Genomic DNA, 20,618 nt, shown 5'->3' on the forward strand with positions numbered 1-20,618 from the left:
AAACGGTTAGACCGATTTTTAGGAAATTTCACACGAGGGTACTTTATGTACATGGTAGTGTTCTAATATAGATTTTCTATCATACAAACCGAAAGGCTCAACATATAAACTCACCAAGAGTTTTCTGGATATCCCAGGAACACGTTCGAAATGAACGTTTGTTTAAAGCACAATTGAACCATGATACTTGAACTTTTCATTTTTAACTTTAATTCACGCCATTATAAATAAAAAATAATGTTATAAAATCAACAGTATGTTCTCTACAATGTATCGAGAACTCACTGCGAGAGGTGAGATTGCTCCTGGTGCATTGTGATGGAACCCCATGTTTATGGAGCATGCAATCAATTGATTTGATTGCAAAATGGGAGATTTCACCAATTTTGATGACAATAAAAATATAGGAGTATGAAACATTCGTTGATCACCATTTAATCCTGGGCAGCGTAGATTCACCCTGCTTATAATTGAACTTATTTTGTCGAATTCATCATAAATAAGGCACTTTGTCAGTGAGAAGTAAGGGGCAACGCCTACAGGGTCACTACCATATCAGCGATATTAATTTAGACTTCTGTATATAAGAACAGCTTGGAGAGAAAGAAACAGGAAAGGAATTCCAAAATCTAGCACTTCAATGAGAAAAAAATTACTACAGTAAAATCTTGCAGTGAAAGGGCGGGATTTTGCTGTTTCTCGAGTCAGTCGAAAATATTTAACGTCGTGAGGTGCACCAGTGTAATGAGTTTGTCGAATAACGTTATTTTTTTTAAAAATAAACTTGACTTATAAATACTGAAGGTAAGTCGAAGATAAGGATTATTGAGTCATCGGATCAAAAGTTTAGTAATCGATATCTGTAGAAATTTAGTAATCGATAGCTGTGGAAATAAGGTATAAGTACTTGTAAAGCAAGCATAAGGATACAACATCGCAGCGATGGGAAAAAAGTTAGGTTGACAATACGGGACCAATTAAGTTTATGAGAAGAGGCTTGATGCACCAGCATAGATTTTGCAACAATAATCGGTGCATGGGCGAATGGTGGCTTTCTACATATATGATACTTGCAAATGTGAGTAGTTTTCTAACACGGTAGACGAAGCTCACCTTCTTTACAGCAGGCTTGGCAATGTCTTCTATATATGTTCATGTTACTTGTAAATAATTGGTCAAAAAATATGAACGATTCTAAACTTTTGGAATACACACACACACACAAACACACACACACACCTATATATGTGTGTGTGTGTGTGTGTGTGTGTGTGTAACTACTTAAGTTACTCACATAAATTTATATACTTTATATACGAAAGTATAGATTTATGCGTAAACTTTAAGTATTTACTTTAAAAGTGCTCAATACGTAGGTAGAGCTAGTTAGTAAGTTATAAAATGTATTTGGCGATTAAGCTACACTGAATATTCCGCGTTTCATCCAATCTAGGATTCTTCAGGCTTATGTGTTATATATATATATATATATATATATATATATATATATATATATATATATAATTTTAGTCATTCAATGAATTCAAAAATTTATGACGTGAAATGTTTGAATTTCAAATCAAAAGATTATTTTATTATTATACTATGTAAGACAAAGAATACATTTGAAATATTATAACTCCTTTTTCCCATAGGATTTCGATGTCTACCATCTCTTCAGCGGAGGAAATATTAGCAAATAGTTATAATGGTGTACACCTTATTTGCTGAAGTCAGTGAGACATGGAAAACCACAATTAAAAGTTGTTGAAGTATTTAAATACCATAGACTAAGGAAAGTTAACGAAAAGGATATAAAAATACACATCCAAATTGCATGGTAAAATCCGAAGTGAATGTCTTTGATAGCAGTGTTGTAAAATGATCCAAATTGTATTTTGAGTAATCCACATCACAATTTGATTTATTTGCTCTATCTCGCATATCAAGTAATTCTTATTTAGGTGGGATAGTACTTATAGAATATTACTGCAAGTAATATCTTGTAAAACTTATAATCACAGGTTTCCACACCAGTTGATTTTATTCTGAAGAATTATATATATATATATATATATATATATATATATATATATATATATAATATAATATAAAGCTGACCGTCTGTGTGTGTGCGTGTGTGTGTGAGGGGTGCGCCTGGTCACGAATAGGCTCCTATATGGTTGACTATTTTAAAAAAAACTGAATACATATAATGATAGAAGATGTATCGAGGATCTGAAATGGTTATGTTTGATCTGGCAGAACGGTGGTTCATAAAAATTGTGGGGTCTGCGTTCGCGCCTGGCCCTCAAAGCATGGAAATAAAAAATGGAAAAAAAAAACCGTTTACAAGGGTTTTTGATATAGATGTACATAAGAATACTTTGATAAGTATGTTTCAACTTAAATAGGGATGGTATAATAAAATTGTGGGGGTCTGCATTCGCGCCTGTACTCCATGGAAATATGGCACAAACTTTAACAAAGACTTTTCATATCTATTTGCGTAAGTATACTTTGATAATTATGTTTCAGTTGGAAGAAATATGGTATAATAAAATTATCGTGTGTTCGTTCGCGCCTGACCTCCATAGAATGTAAATATTTTACAAAGTTTAACAAGGTTTTTTAAAAGGGGTGAGGGTCCACAATAACACCTTAACTTTAATCTAAATTCACGTTAGCTTTTATTTATTTTTTTTAGTTGAATAATAGTGTGTCGAATAAATTCACTTCATAAATTCGCGTTCTTATTAAAGTGAAAGCCCCCCCCCAAAAAAAAGTCGGAACTTTAGAGAATTCTCGACACAAATTTTGCATAACTCTGTTTTTTTTCTCATCCACTTGCACGTGGCACTCTTTCGAAAATATATAAATAGATAAATAATAAAAAATAAGAACGTTACTTGTTATCGTGTTAAAAGAAGGGAAAAATCCTGCTCACGTTATTACGTATCTTTTTTAAAACATTTACGTAACCTTTTTATTTTTATTTATATATCTGTTTAAGCTTTTTTGTCAGGGTAGAAGAAGGAATTCAGTTGATTACAACCCTTTCTGTGTGTTCTTTCCATTACATTAGTACAATCCTGAATCACACGGCGCAATACTACACCGTTCAATACTGTAAAACTGAAACGACGCTGTTCTGCTTGAAAAGGGTGCCATTTTCTTCTTATTCATATTTATATAGATTCTTTGCTTTAAAAAACTAAAGTAATTACGTGTTTACTGTTTTTAATATTCCATTTTGCTCTTTCGGATTATTTTACTAATGTAAGTAAAGCTTAATTATTTTTCAAAACTGTTTTTTTTTCTTTGGTTTTCAATATTTCGTCGATATTATTTAGTAAGAGTGTTTAGCAGAAAAGCCAACAAACGAATACCCGAAAAAATAAGTATACAAGAAATAAATGTTACCATAGTCAATAAAAGTTCAGTCCATGTTTTTTTTGATTTGTTTTGAAATAGTTTTTAATGCTCTTTACTTGAAATAATTTCAGCGAACCGAAATTAAAACGCAATTTGAGGCGATACCTACTTAAATGAATTTTTATATAAACTACACATGCCATAATCGAATATCTATCAAGCAGAAAATAACGGAAAACATTAAAATATGTTTATAAATATTCCTTACGTTGACGGAACTCTCTAAAATTGGTAACACAAAATGCTCAGGTGAAATTGAAAACGAGTTAATGATTGTACGGTAGTGACTGAGAACAGCGTATTATTAAGTTGGTGCAAAAATAATGTCTTTTTTATGCATATAGTCGAACGTCAAAAAACGACATTATTTTTGCATCAACCTAATAAGTGTTAGTGGTGAAAATGAGGTAGAAATTGATTATTTAGATTTTATTTACATTGGATTTAAAGACGATCATATTGTAGCCAGTTGGAAAGCAATTCAACGGGCCAGAGTTCCACAGGCTTGCAGTTCTGGGAGAGAAGCTTTCGTAATGGAATTTACGTTTAGATTTAGGAATCAGTCTTTTTCTTCTAAATTAAATAAAATAGTTAAAAACTAACTCACTTTTGCTCAACTAGGCTCGATTTACTCTCAATCTTTAATTTAAGATGTTCTTCCTCTAATGCAACGCTGATCCTAACTATACTAACTTTGTTGCCGTTTGTTTTGTAGTTTTCTGCTAAATAGGCGCATGTGAGTGAAAAAAAAGCGGTTAGGATTAAAAAATATAATTGTGATCTTCGGGCATTTAATAGTAATCGGCTCTTTACCTCAACCCTCAGCTAAAGCAATCGCCGATTAAAAAATTCGAAATCAAAAAAATGATTTTTGTTTTAATTTAATTAACTGGCAAATAAAAAATTTCCAAGTAAATAGTACAAGGTACAAAACCGAAAATACTTTTTTTTAACTCTGTTTAAATGCAAAAGCTTACCAAAATAAGCGTTCTCAAAAATGTGTCAAAAATTAAAAAAAAAAAAAAAACATCCGCCATAAGCTGAGTGCGAACTCGAACGCAAAAAACAATAGTTTTGACAACATCTTCTAATCAATTCGGTGATGACCATGCCATGACGTTGATAAAGTGGTTCACGCATGCGCAAATTTTTAAATCGTTTAGAAAGAGAGTATTTTACGTGGCTCCCATCAGGTTCTGCGTTCGTTACTGTCGAAAAAATAAATATTTTGTTTCAAAATCTCACACGTTTTGCACTCGAGTCTCTGTCCTTTAAGACAGTACTGAAATCATTCTTATACACTTTAGATTTCGCACGTTTTAGCAAGATATACACACGCACATACATACATATATTCACACGAACAGACGTTTGCACTTTATATAATAGAGTGATATTTCTGGCTATGCCATATTCTGCCGAAAATTCTTTATATATTTATGCATGCGTCTGTTTCCAGATTTTAACAAAAAATAATAACAATTACTTTATTTTATATGGATGTCACCACTTATTAAAGCCCGGGGGCCACTTGAGGGTTACTGAGCGTACGGTAAGCATTGAGACAACAGCGTATTAATAGATAATGGTGGAAATAGGGTACAAATGGATTACTTAGGCGGGCGAATTAACAAGAATTTGTTTCCATCGGTCTTGAAGACAACCATATTGTAGCCAGCTTAAAAGCAGAGCAGTGGAATAGAGTTCCACCTGTGGGTAGTTCTAGGAAATAAACTTTGTTTATGGAATTTGTGTTTTGATTTTGGCACAGATAGTGAGTGAGGGAAATTGTTGATAGTCGTTGTAGCTAGAAGAGTGCTCTTTGTGAAACTTTGGCAAGAGGATCATATATTGAAGCTCAGATGAGCACTTGCCATGAGATAGAAATTATTATTGAATAGTATTGAATCAGTCTCAACAGTTTTCGTGTCCGAACGTATACATCATAACCGACATTTTGTATTCTCACCGGTGTCGTTTATTGTAAATTTAACAAAAACAAAAAACACGTAAAATATTTTTTACGCTTATTATAATGAATTATATACGATATCCAATAAACATCTAAAAAAACGAGTAAAACACAATGGGATATATAGTTGATATATCGATAAATATCGAATAATAATAGCCGACATGGATGGTTTGCAATATGTTTAAATGTTGTAACTAATTTGCGTTTTATTTGACTGATTACGTATGGCCAAATGGACTTCCGGTTTCGGAATCATTTATAATTGAAACGAAACAAAGCAAAGTGGGGGTAGAGGATGACAATGTCACCCAATCACGTTCTACCTCTGTATTACAAAATGGATAAGTTTTCATCGTTGTAATAAGCCGAGTGTATAAGGAAAACAATACCGTGTTTATGACGGGCAAATAAGGTTGAGGTGACGTCAAATAGAATTGAACCAATCAGTGGACGCGAGTAGTGGACAGACCTTTCGGTGTTAGCAAATCGCATCGACCGGATACACCAGATTAACATACACACGATTGGGTGTGTGCGCACACATACAACAGACGCGCGCAAACACGCTCACACTCACGTAAACGCACGTACGCATACACAAAAAACGCTCTCACACACTTCTTTATTGAATTTCCAGTTAGAAAACCGCTGTAGTTATTCAGGCCAGTGAAGTGGTTTTCTAGTTGGTGTGTCTTTACAGCTGATCAATAAATGACGTAATAAAAACTCTTCAAATCGCGGGAAGGGGCTTTCTCCATTGCTCAATTCATCGATCAGTTTGTCTGTCGCGTTTCTCCTTTTAATCACATTTCAAGCGGTAAACGCACAGATCGAATAGGCTCATATTGTTAGTGGTGCTCGTCCTGGATATAAGCTTAAACTATATCCAGTGGTGAGGTCCCAGCTTGTGGGCTTTGGGGAGTGTGGAACCTCCCTTTAATTGCTATTGCTCCCAGGTACACTCTGACCCGGAGTGGTAGTCCCTGTTAGGGTCCCAACTATGGGTTAAATAGAAACGGACTTGAAAAAAAACAAAAAACAAATATATTATATAAAAAAAAAATTCTTCAAAATCTTCGGATTTGGCATTAAATAACCTGAAAATGGTTGATATGCCGTAAAACAAAACAACCAACCAACCATTAGTGGCGCATCCTTTGCAGAAGTTCCAATTTTGACACAAGATTTTTGAAGTGAGCCGATTTTAGGCAGACATTTTAGTGAAATAAGATTTAGGTTTATAATTAAATGCGAGTGAGAGAAATGTTATATGATAAACACAACCAAAATAACGAGTTCAAAAGCAAGGATTAACAAACAAGCTATTTTATGTATGTTCAAAATAGACGTTCACAGCAATAGGAAAAATATAGAATGTTTGTCAAAATTTTAGAGTCTATTGTAAAACGAGGGCGATCCTTAAGTTGAGATATCGAAGAAATGAGACTCGATCATTTAAGGGATGTGAATTATACACGTTTAACATCGGTCTTAAAATTTCTCGACTCAATTACAAAAATTGCACTGGATTAAAACAAGTGTAGCATGCATGATCCCGCGTGATTGCACAGTGAACGAGGCATAAAAATTAACTAAGTTCAGCATTTGCCAGGGGACGTCAAATCCTGGTGAAAATGAACAAATGGTGCAGTTTTAGGTCTTAATATATGTAAATTTGAGTTATGCACCAGGAAAAAAAAGAAATGTCCATCAATCGCACCCCCTTATCATTTAGTTCCAAAAGTCCCGAAGGCCTTAGCATATTTCTTAACATCTTTAAATTTGTGTTCAGCACCATGGAAAACTGTTAAATAAACATACACATAATATTTGGGACAAATATGATAAAACACTCCCCAAAAATGGAGTGTTTTATTAGCTCTAAAAGATCCCTGGGGCACACCGAAGAGGTAACGCGAAGTATAGACAAACAAAATTATATAGAAATCAGTACGTTACAACTTTTCAGAACGTTTTATAAAAATCTAAGGCATCAATTTTTTAATAAGCACAAAAGTTCCAATTTTAGTCATTTTAACCCGAAAGGCACCCCTAGGGGTCAAACAGAGTTTTCCCGGAAAATCCGTTCTGCTACTTTTTTACTCATATCATGTTTAATGTTTCTGCAAAATTTCAAAAAAATTACAAGGCGTAGGTTTTTAGAAAAGTGCGGACAGACGAACAGACGAGGATGAATTTTCAGGTCCACCCTCCTTTTGTCGGGGGGGGGGGTCACTTAAAAGTTATTAAGAACATTCAATGTTCATTTGTTTTCATGTTAGAAAGAAGGTTCAATGAGAAAGATTAGAAATATATTTAGAAAATAATGCATATTGATCTTAGATGAGCAAACAATGATGGTAAAGTTAATGAGTTGCATTTCTATGTGTTGGTTAATGTTTGCTTATTACTGTATGTTTATGACTAATTGCTTATGACTAATTGCTTATGACTAATTGCTTATGACTGTATGTTTATGACTAATTGCTTATGACTAATTGCTTATGACTGTATGCTTATGACTAATTGCTTATGACTAATTGCTTATGACTGTATGCTTATGACTAATTGCTTGTGACTAATTGCTTATGACTGTATGCTTATGACTAATTGCTTATGACTAATTGCTTATGACTGTATGCTTATGACTAATTGCTTATGGCTAATTGCTTATGACTAATTGCTTACGACTGTATGCTTATGACTAATTGCTTATGACTAATTGCTTATGACTAATTGCTTATGACTAATTGCTTATGTCTGTATGTTTATGACTGTATGTGTGCGTTAAGATAGCAGGAGCCTAATGTCCGACAGGACGACGGAAGGAAGCCAAAGTAACGCCGATACCAGACCTGTCGTGGATTTCGACTCAACTATATATTGAAGAAAAGCTCTGTTTTTTATGGCATTCAGCATGAATTGAAAACGATATTTAAAAAAAATAAAATTGGAGAAATGCATATGATAGGCTTAGAAGATTTTTTTTATTTATTTTTAAATATGAGTCAACATTTATAAAGGTTTAATGACTCTTAAGTAACTGACAATTTCCACTTCACTTTTCAGTGTCACGGGAAAATGTCCATGTCACGGGATACGGATGTTTTTTTAAAGAAAACGAAATTCTGCGAATACTCAACGAAAATTTTATAATATACATAAAAGCATTTACTAAACTATTCCATTCTGGAATATCATTTACTCAAGAAGAGCAAGAACCGCTCCCAAAATATCAGTTTACTGTAACTCATCCTGTATAACTATCCTCAGACAGTACTGTTTCGCTGTTTCCAGCTCATAAGTACCGCTAAGCAAGCAAGTACTTCAAGCTGAGATCGAAACGCGACCGTCTACGTTTGCGGATAGTTTTTGTATTAATTTTTCCTTTATTTATAGCATGATCTAAATCAATTCAAAGATTGCAATTAAAACACGAACCAACTATTTGCTGTTTTGAGTTCTTTATTCAATCTAACTGTATATCTGCATAGTTAGGCTATTTCTCGCACTAAAATTAAGACGCCATACAAAAGCACTCTATTATTTTTATGGTTTTCAAAAGAACTCCATTCGTTTTATGGCTTTAAACATTGATATATATATATATATATATATATATATATATATATATATATATATATATATGAACGTGTCTGTGTGTGTAAATTTCCCTACGCAATAAGTCTGTTAATTTTAAGTTTACAGACTCGAAATTTGATATGATATACAGGGTATTGAGATTTGTAACAATCTTTTTGATCGGTTTTCTGCCAGAAATTTAGCTGTTAAGAGGTCAAAGTTCAACGATTTGACCTTTGAGAACTCTACCAAACTCCTCCGCAAATTTTGGGTCGAAACGCTTGAAATTTTAGATACAGGTTCCTTGGACATGGATCTAACTTAATAACTTGATTGGAGCCCAACACAATAAATGTTAAGGGGTCAAAGAGCCTGCCTTCCTACTTACCACTTTTTTTTTTGCTCAACACACATCGAAACACCCGGGCAACGTCGGGCTGAAATGCTGCTAGCATATATATATTTATATATATATATATATATATATATATATATATATATATATATATATATAATGCATATATTAAGCAAGTATTAAGTCTATTTCGATTTAACAATTTTAGTTAAAGCTTTTTTTCTTTTCTTTTTTTTTCATCATTATATATTTGAATTCTCTTTTGTAATTATAAACTTTTTAGTGGTCGGATTATATAGTCTGCAATAGATTCAATTTAGTTTCTTTTTTTTTTTCGGGAATTTAAACTGCATTCTTTACTTTTATTTTTACATTTATTTTTTAATTTTTTACCCGAAGCTTCTTTAGATTATATATTGGGTTTTTAGATATGCATGGCTAGGTTTCCTTCCTCTTATCTAATGTCCTTTCTGGTATCCAATGTACTTAATCTTTTATGCATTTTTATTCTCATAGCATTTATATACTAGGAAACATGTCGCAGAATGGATCATATAATATTGTTAAATTTACTTATGTATATTATTAATAGTTTATTTTTTATTTTTATATATCAGTATAAATAGTAACCGTATTATTCTACATTTTCTTATTGGGGAAGTGCTATTATCCACTGGAGAGCCATGTACTTAAGAGCTGTCCTGTTTTTAAATCTCCGAAACGGCTACATGGTAAGCAGCTGAGGATCCCCGTTTTCTATTTTAAAATTTTAGTTAAGCTTTTTTTTCCATCCTTATATAGTAAAATTCTGTTTTATAATTGAAGACTTTTGAGAAATTGGCTTATGCAAGTGCTAAGTCTATTTCTATTTAATAATTTTAGTCTTTAGTGTTTCTTTTTTTTTTCATCTTTATATAATTGAATTCTTTTTTGTAATCATAAACATTTTAGAAGTCGGAGTATGTAGGTGCTAAGTTGGCGATAGCAAGATATGATATGAAAAATAAAAATTAGGAGGAGTAGAACACTACTTGTGTATGTTTCTCTATTTAACACCGGAAGTTCAAGCTAGTGTGAAATTTATGTTTTTTTTTAGACGGAGCTTTGGTTTTCTTTAGTTCAGTAAATCACATGAAAACAATATTTTCCTAAAATCGCTTGAAAGAGATAAGAGAAAATATCTTTCTTCATCGATGAATGGTGTATTAATGGATGAATATCGGTAAATGTAAAATTGTAATTTCAATCGAAGATTTCTTTGATTTCTTAATAATGTTTATACTATGAATTATCGATCACAGAAACCGTTATTGGCTTTTTTAGATTATCGATCTTGTGACCATTTGAAAATAAAAGATTTTTCTGTGTTTATTTGGCCTGTTAAGCTTAGAACTTGTTCTTTAAAAGAACTGTTTTCTGTTTTTCTTTGGTTTTCTTTTTTTGTTTTTCGTTGTTTATATATTTGCTATGGTATGTACAACAATTTCTATGGAATCCGTAGTAATTGCTGCGGGAACGCCTTGACTTTCTCGCAAATTTCTTTTAAAAAATAACAATCAATTACGAATGACATTCCAAAAGTAATACCTTCTATTTTTATTGCGCTCTAATAAACCAAAGGCGACTGAAAACTGTATTATTATGATGACTGAAATTATGCATTTATGTCCTGCAAGTTTTCCCAATGCACTTTTGCCAGCGATGAACAGTGGCTGTACATGGTGCACGAAACGGAATTTATGAAAGTTCATGAAAGAGTAAAGCCTCCAATATTTTTAAATAAAAAAGTATAAGAACTGCCAAGACGGGAACGGTACCATTAGACGAGAGACATTTGTGCTGCAGAATTTATTTTTCAACATAGTGGTCATTATGCTCAATGCGTAGTTGCCATAAATTCAATGACGCATCTATGCTTCTGACGCACGTCCATGACAAGGGTTGCCTTTTTAGAATCTTACATTAATATATCATCAACATCATCAATGTGCGCAACAGAGAGATTAAACATTCAAATCATGAATGCATAAATTCAGTCAGCATAACAATAAAATTTACAACCTTCAGGCGAAATAAACAATAGGAGACATTACTTCTGGAACGCCTCTCGTAATAAAACAGTTTAATAAAACAGAATAAATTCCTTAGATTGATGATTGGGTAAATGTTAGAGAAACATATCCCATAATTGGCGTAATTTGTAATTAACTGAACAATCACCTACCTCCCTCGGCGTTCTATGTATTATCGACCCCTCTCAGTTTCGATCACTTTCTAATATTTTATAATGTATCTGCAATCATTCATAAAAATACTGATTTATTTTTACATGTAATTTACAGGAGTGTATCTTTCTGCATCGTAAATGTCATAAAAGCCATAAACTTCTATGAGGAGTGTTTATTTATCAGCCTACCAGTGCCAATGACATGCCCAAAACCAACTTAAAACCAAGGGAACTGAAATTCCTTAGAAGGTTAGGAGTAACTACACAGCGAAATCTTGAAAATGAAAAAATCGATTAAAAAAGCAATGGTCTGTACTGCCTTTTGTGTCAATTTCGACTAAAAACTAAGATATCTACTTAATTGACATGTCAGTGTTACTTAAATTTCACGGCATCATTTATATTAGAAAAACACGATTATTTATCTTCATCATAAAAAACATCGCCATATTTCTATGAAAATACGTGACATAGTAATAAGGGAGGTAATTCAGTTAGGCTAAAAACAAGGTAAATAACTCATATTTATGATTGTTAACGCAGAATTTATTTTAAAATACCTCGGAATTTACTCTCCAGAGTGTTATTTTTAGCCAAACATATTTTGGATATATTCATTGCTGTGATATAACAAATTGGTAGAGACCATTATTTTGCCTTTAAATTCAATCTTTAAAATTTCAAATTTCGCCATTATCGTTTAGTTGCCCTGGATATTATATATTGTGCCCACTGCTTTAAAGAAGATAGCACACAATATAATTGTGAATGCTAATGAAAGATAGAAAGACTGACGGGAGAAGAGAAGTAATCGGATCTCTTTTGCAAGAGTTGGTTGGTTGGTTGTTTTTGTTTTACGGCATATCAACCCTTTTCGGGTTATTTAATGCCGAATCCAAAGATTTTGAAGAAAAAATTTTTAATAGAATATATTTGTTGTTTTCAAGTCGGTTTCCATAGTTGAAACCCTAACAGGTACTACCACTCCGGGTCAGAGTGTACCTGGGAGCAATGGTAATTAAGGGTGGCTCCACACTCCCCAAAGCCCGCAAGCTGGGGCCTCACCACTGGATATAGTTTAAGCTTATATCCAGGACCCCCATTGAGAGACTTTTACCCTCTGCAGGGAGGCAGTCGGTGTATTCTAATGCCCCACCGACAGGGCGCTTTTGCAAAAGTGTAGAGAGTACTGGGGAGGTTAATTGTCACCAAAATCCTAAAGAAGAACAATGGCCGTTGTCAGCGAAAAATTAAAGATAAGTTGTTTTTATGATGCCACATTTATATTATATTATATTTTCCATAGTTATCGAAAGAACCGAAAGTAATTGAAACCCAGATTCCAGAGAACACCACCAGTAATTATCATCATAATAATTACATTTTGGACCCAGCGAGCAACACATATGTCTATTACTATTTAAATCTAGCGTATGATGCGCAGATGGAAGGGTCGATCTGCGACAAATGCTATTATAAAAATGCCTAGTCTTATCGCAAAGTCGTGTCTGATTGACTTGTTGCGTGGTGTTGGAATCAAATCAGCGCCCTGGGTGTGCTGAAAGAACCGCTAAGTCAATTTGAGCAGAAAACTCACTTTAAATTCCATTCAGACATAGTTAGCACATGACTAACTTGTTCGTTCTTTTCCTCCTTGACAAGAAATCCGGCGGCGAAAACGTTCGATTAACGTCCGTGTTTGTATCCGACCGGTTTTTAGATGATCAGGCAGACATCCTTTACCGTTATTTGATAATCTTTTGTCTTGGCGACAGGGTCTTTAATAACGATAACGGATATACAATCGCCAGTGCAGACATACGTGGAATTATGGAAAAACACTTGCATACGCAACATACAAGACTGTATATATACACATTTTATCTGGAAAAACTTACATATGCAACTTGCACGACTGTGTTTATATGAACACACACAAACACACACACAAAATAGTGTATATATAAATGCTTAAATACGCAACATACAAGACTGTATATATACACATTTTATCTGGAAAAACTTACATATGCAACCTGCACGACTGTTTATATGAACACACACAAACACACACACACAAAATAGTGTATATATAAATGCTTAAATACGCAACATACAAGACTGTATATATACACATTTTATCTGGAAAAACCTTACATATGCAACCTGCACGACTGTGTTTATATGAACACACACAAACACACACACACAAAATAGTGTATATATAAATGCTTAAATACGCAACATACAAGACTGTATATATACACATTTTATCTGGAAAAACCTTACATATGCAACCTGCACGACTGTGTTTATATGAACACACACAAACACACACACACAAAATAGTGTATATATAAATGCTTAAATACGCAACATACAAGACTGTATATATACACATTTTATCTGGAAAAACTTACATATGAAACCTGCACGACTGTGTTTATATGAACACACACAAACACACACACAAAATAGTGTACATATAAATGCTTAAATACGCAACTTACAAGATTGCATAAATAAACACTTAAAGACGGAATATATAAATACTTACGCAACTTACATTACTATTACTTGAATGAATTTGTTAGAAATTACGCATAATCATTTTTTTGTCTTCAAACTCAAGTATTGATAATTCCTCTTATCAATGTAAGTCCTGACTCTAATTATTAATACTTTCTATTTTTTCTTTGCAATATTTAAATCTGGAAAAATCTTTTGTTTCAGATTGCTGCCCGATGTGGTGTTGGTGCCCAGGATGTGAAAAATGTCATTATTTGGGGCAACCACTCTTCTACTCAGTTCCCCGATGTAACCCATGCGGCTGTCAATTTGCCCACAGGCAAAGAAGCCATTATTTGAAAGATTTCCTCAAGGTAAATTTTTATGATTGAGATGTGAACTTAGTTCAAAGCAACTGCAATGTTTGGATTGTTGAATGGCCATTTGCAAAAGGGAGAGGGAAGCAATTTTAAAAAAGATTTTTTTTATTAGCAAGTGTTGATGACCCTATGCATCTCTGTGACCATGTTATGTTGAATACAACGCAAAACACTACACAACTGTCTCCTCGAGTTTTGCAACGATTAATACGTTATTGAAACGACACTCCTTGTTATGCAAAATGCCCCATGACTCTTACTAGAAAATACCTACAACTTCAACTCTATTCGCACCTACTGAAAACCTGCCCATATATCTATTCACCTAATTACGCATGACTCAAAACTTGCTGTCTTATCCATACTATATTGCACTTACATCTTAACCCTCCTAGCATCTAAAATAGCTCGGGCACAACTCGTAGCTCAATTCTTAATACCTACTCATACTGTAACATTATCCTAGACCTAAGCTAACATAAATAAAATAAAAAAGGGTAAGAATAAAATCACATTATCTCCTCCCTAACAAGCCCTCTTACAATCAGAGACGCTTACACTGCATGAACTTCACCCACCCCCTTTATCCATTAACAAGTAAATAGCATGTCCCTAAATCACTTTGAGGAGTGTAACTAATCAGTAGAGTTATAATCCCCCACAAACTAACCCAGTAACACTAACCACGCGGGGTCGCAGAAATACCTGGATTAGAACCTAGGCGCGGAGAAAACCCTCTCAGGGCTGACGGACCCAGTAGTTCTTCCCAGATAATCCGTCTAGGAGAAGGAAAACTCTGAAACTAAACCAAAGGGGATGGAGGCCTCTTCAGTCTTGGATGACAACCTTCCTAGAGCTGGTGACTCAAACAAATTCACTGGTTTGCAAACCTAAATTGCTTAAGGAGTAGATAGGCTCTGTCTATCGCCCGGCTTCCATACTCCTTCTTTGCCTATTAGTCAAGCGCAGAGACACTATCTCGGTGATTCGACAGAAGCACCCAGCGGTAGATCTTGTTTCCTGGCTAGGGCAACGAACGCTGTTTTTCCCCATTCCCAGCACGCCCCACCCCTAAAACTGAACATTTGGGAGTGCTTATAAGATATGCCTGAGCAATTAGATTGGGTTGACCTTCTTCTAATGGGTTGAGGGTACCGGATTGACAGTTCCTGGCTGATGTTTCCGACTGGTAGTACAGGAGCCCTAACTCTTTGGTAGCGCTTAGAGCGGCTGCTCCATCAACAGTTGAGTAATATCGGGTTGTTTGTAGTGCCATGACGCGCATGGAAAGGGACCCTGCACTCATCCCCGGTGGGCTTTCCTGAGGCCATAATCCTAATTGGAGAAAGGTCAGCTGATGGTCTACTTGTGATGCATGTCTGAAGCTCTGCATAACCTCTTGTTTAGCTCCCCCTTACCGAAACTCTTAAAAAAAATATGACGACAGAACAATCTAAAAATAAGCTTAAACCAGGATTAGGGACAAACAAATTTAACTTGCCTCCTCCCTTGAGGCTCTCATTCACAAATATCCGTGGGCTTAGAACTAACTTAGCTGATGTTGAAGCATTTCTCTTAAAAAATACCCCGGATATCTTAGCACTAAGTGAGACTAATCTACACTCCTCCATTCCCTCCTACCACTTTAACATGCCTGGATATCTCCCACTCTGCCGTAAGGACTCTGACAGACATATGCACGGACTTGGAGTTTACATTCGTAATACCCTTCCCTTGACTAGAGAAACAAACCTAGAAACAGATGATCAAGCCTTTATGTGCTTTAGACTAAACATGCAGCACAATATTAGCTACTATTATTTTCTCTACCGCTCTCCCTCGACTCAGGACTGCTCCATAATAAAAAGAGTATTTGACAGCATAGACACGGCATTGTCCCTCAACACTAGCGCACAAATACATGTATTTGGTGACTTTAATGTCCACCACAAAAACTGGCTTGGATTCTCTACTCACACAGATGCAGCGGGCAGCACAACCCATAGCTTCACTATATCTCACTCCCTATCACAAATTGTTACGTTTCCAACCCGTTTCCCTGACCAGGAAGAACAACACGCATCACTTCTAGATCTGTTTTTGACCACAGTTCCCGATGACTGCATAACGAAGGCCCACAGCCCACTCGGGAACGCTGATCATGCAGTGATAATGGTTGAAATCGCCCTAAGCTCTAGAGCCAAAACTGAAGAGCCAGTGCTCAAAACAACGAGATATTATAATAAGGCTGACTGGGAAGCCATCAGGGACCTAATTAGAGATGCTCCATGGAAAAATATTTTCTCTCTCCCTGCTGAACAATGTGCAAACGAGACCACTGACTGGTTCAAAACTGCAATCGAAGCGCATGTTCCCATGCGGAAATTTTATAGCAAGCCCCACTCTCCCCAATGGTTTACGTCGACTTGTGCAACTGCCATTGCTAAAAAGCAGCATGCATACCGTAGGTTTAACCGACATAAGTCCAGTTCAAACAGACTGAAGTATATAGAAGCTAGAAATAACGTTAAGAAAGAAATAGCGACAGCTAAGAGAGAATTTACGGAAACCACTAAAAAGCGTATCGAAGCACAAAAACTAGGAACTCGAGACTTCTGGAAAATCTACAACAGTGTAGTAAATAATGGGCAATCAACAATTCCCCCAATAACCAACAATCACGAGGTTGTCTCCTCAGCAACCGACAAGGCTAACATGCTTGCCAGTCGGTTAGCCTAAAACTCCACACTGGACCCTTCCAACTACCCCCTACCTGACTTTCCTATGCGGACAGACGCGACGCTAGACGATCTGAAAACCACCCCTGCTCAGGTGCATGCTATCATAAAAAAACCTTGACGCCTCAAAAGCATGTGGACCCGATCTTATCCCAGCTGTGCTATTAAAAAAGTGCTCAGCCGAAGTAGCTCCAGTTCTCTCCAAACTCTACAACAAATGCCTTAATGAAGCTTGCTTTCCGGGTTGTTGGAAAACTGCTTCTGTTGTACCATTATTCAAGAATTCTGGCGAAAGGACACACCCATCAAATTATCGCCCCATTAGCCTCCTCCCACTTTTTGCCAAAATATTTGAGACCATAATTAACCATGCTCTAGTCCATCATCTTACAGATGCTAAACTACTGACTGACAAACAATATGGATTTAGACAAACCCGTTCCACAGCAGGCATCCTAACTGTGATCTCTGAACGTATATACCATTCACTGGACAAAGCGCGGGAGGGCAGAGCGGTAGCTCTAGATATATCTAAGGCTTTTGACAGGGTATGGCATGAGGGTCTCCTCAGTAAAATCAGATCATACAGTATCACTGGTAGAATACTTAACATAATTAAATCCTTCTTAAGTAAGAGAAAAATCCAGGTTGTCCTCTACGGTCGTACATCTAAACAATATGATATAAATGCGGGGGTGCCCCAGAGTTCTATCCTTGGACCTCTATTGTTCCTGATATTCATAAATGTCCTCCCCGACATTGCCTCTGAGATGGGTATATATGCTGATGACACTACACTCTATGGCAGGCAGGACAGGAAGACGAATGAACACATTTCTAAAGAAATGGCAGAAACACTAGAGGAAGACCTCCAATCCGTGGTGGAATAGGGACAAAAGTGGTTGGTCGCGTTCAATGCTGCCAAGACTAAACTAGTTTCATTCAATAATTACAAGAAACCCTCTCTACCACCCATACCAATAGCCAACGACTCTTTATCTGAGAGTACATCTTTCAAACTCCCGGGCCTAACGTTCACAGGAAACATGAGTTGGAACAATTACATTGAAGGCATTGCCAGGGCCGCTGCAAGAAAGGTGGGCTCTCTCTACCGTGCTAGAAAACTACTAACACCCGAAAGTATCCTGTACCTCTATAAGGCCACCATTCGCCCATGTATGGAGTATTGCTGCCACATCTGGGCTGGTGCATCTGCTACTAGTCTCTCGCTCCTTGACAAGGTTCAAAAGAGAGTCTCAAACCTGATAGGCCCTGAACTGGCATCTAAGCTTCAGCCTCTGTCCCATCGACGAAATGTTGCATCCCTCTGCCTTTTCTACAAGTATTTTAGTGGTGAATGCTCTGACGAACTGCAATTACTTGTTCCCCCACGACGTGAGCACCCTCGACAAACCCGACAGGCTGCTAAATCCTACCCCACACTGTAGAGATCCCTAGATGTAAAAGATCTTTTTACTCCAATAGTTTCTTCCCCAGAACCGCTAGACTCTGGAATTCCATTCCAGGTCCCTGCTTCCCCAACAGTACTGACGTGCAGAGGTTCAAGTGTAGCGTGAACCGACACCTTGCTGCCCAAATCTCTACATAGTACCCCAGTAGTTGTTGCCCCTGATAGTAGCCCCCTACACCAAAGTGGTAATTTGCCTTGTTTGGGGTGAAAATGTAAAAAAAAAAAAAATTTATAAACAATTATAATGAATGCACGATATATTTACATATACACAATACAAGACTATATGTAAACACATATAAGACTATGTATAAAGACATATATACGCAACTTACAAACCGTACATATAAATACTTATAGAAAGACTATATAAATAAACGCACTAACACATAGATGAATCACAGGTCGCAAAGTAACAAGATAACAGTCTCTGGTGGTTTTACTTCAGCCAATAGAAAAACATATCTTATCCATCTGGGTTGATCTAGATTTGACCAATACTCGGAAAAGCTGCAAATCAAGATTCTAAAACCCGAAACATTAGTGGTATTTACAGCAGCTTTATTTCCGATGTTTTCCTCATTGGAAAGCTGTAACATTGGCCCTAGATTTTTGCTATCAACATTTTCCCCTACTCGGGATCATTATGGTCAACAGACTCTTACTACTGACTGGGTCTTCTCTCGCTGATTCCCAACTATTAATTTACTGGTATCTACTTAACTGTCATGTCGCAGTAATGGACATATCCAAAAATTACGAAAAACGATGAGGTAGAAAATGAATTAAGAAAAACGGACCATTAGCTAAAATTGCGTTTTACTAAATTGGCCTATGCTTTTCAAAGTTTTCATAAAATAATGACCTCCCTTATAAGGATTCGATTCGTATATTTTCAAGCTCTCCTGTTACGTCATTAATCCCACGTGACCAACGACACAAATCGAATGATCTACCTACGTTACGTCATTTTATTTATGTTCTAACATTCTTTTTCAAAGTAAGTAAATATTTTTGTTCGTGCTAGTTATGAAAACTAACATTCCTTTCTATTAAAACATTTAACATGAATAATTTTATCTGTAAGTATTTATTTCGCTTTCATATGATTATTTCTGAAATTCTATTTTTACAAATATTAATAACGATCATAATAATAATCGTCGACCAGCGTACCTTTCGGCCTTGCCCGGCCAATATCAAACACGATATCCCCTAGTAAAAAAAGAAAGAAACTATGACGAGGGTTGTTGTAGTTTGCTTGAAGCATTGTGCATCGTGTAAAAGAAACTGTGTCTGATGGCTATGATAATGCATCTTGTGGGGGAACATTGTGAACACGAGTCCATAACAATATTGTGTCGTACAAGATGATAGGATACAAAACCGCTGTTCTTTCCTACATATCTCAGTCCATTTATGGTCCTAACCAATACTTGTCCATAGTGACTCCAGATGTAATCACGGGAAAAAGAATTTAATCCTTATTGGAATTTTTTGAATGATTTAACTGTTAATATATTGATTTACATTACACACAGACAAATATTGCCTTATCTACAATATAAAGATGAATGTGTGTGTGTATGTGTTTGTGTGTGTCTGGTCACGAATAGGCTCCTATATGGTTGACTATTTTTAAAAAATGATTACATATAATGATAGAAGATGTATCGAGACACAGGAATGGGTATGTTTGATCTGGCAGAAAGGTGGTAAATTAAAATTGTGGGGCTTGCGTTCGCGCCTAGTCCACAAAGTATGGAAATAAAAAAATTAAAAATTAAAAAAAAACGTTTACAAGTGTTTTTGATATTGATGTACATAAGAATGCTTTGATAAGTATGTTTTAACTTAAATAGGGATGGTATAATAAAATTGTGGCGTCTGCGTTCGCGCCTGGCCTCCATAGAATGAAAATAGGCACAAACTTTAATAAAGACTTTT

This window comes from Euprymna scolopes, chromosome 8 (assembly GCF_053919585.1).
Source record: "Euprymna scolopes isolate OS-2025 chromosome 8, ASM5391958v1, whole genome shotgun sequence".
In the NCBI taxonomy this organism is placed as follows: Eukaryota; Metazoa; Mollusca; class Cephalopoda; order Sepiida; family Sepiolidae; genus Euprymna; species Euprymna scolopes.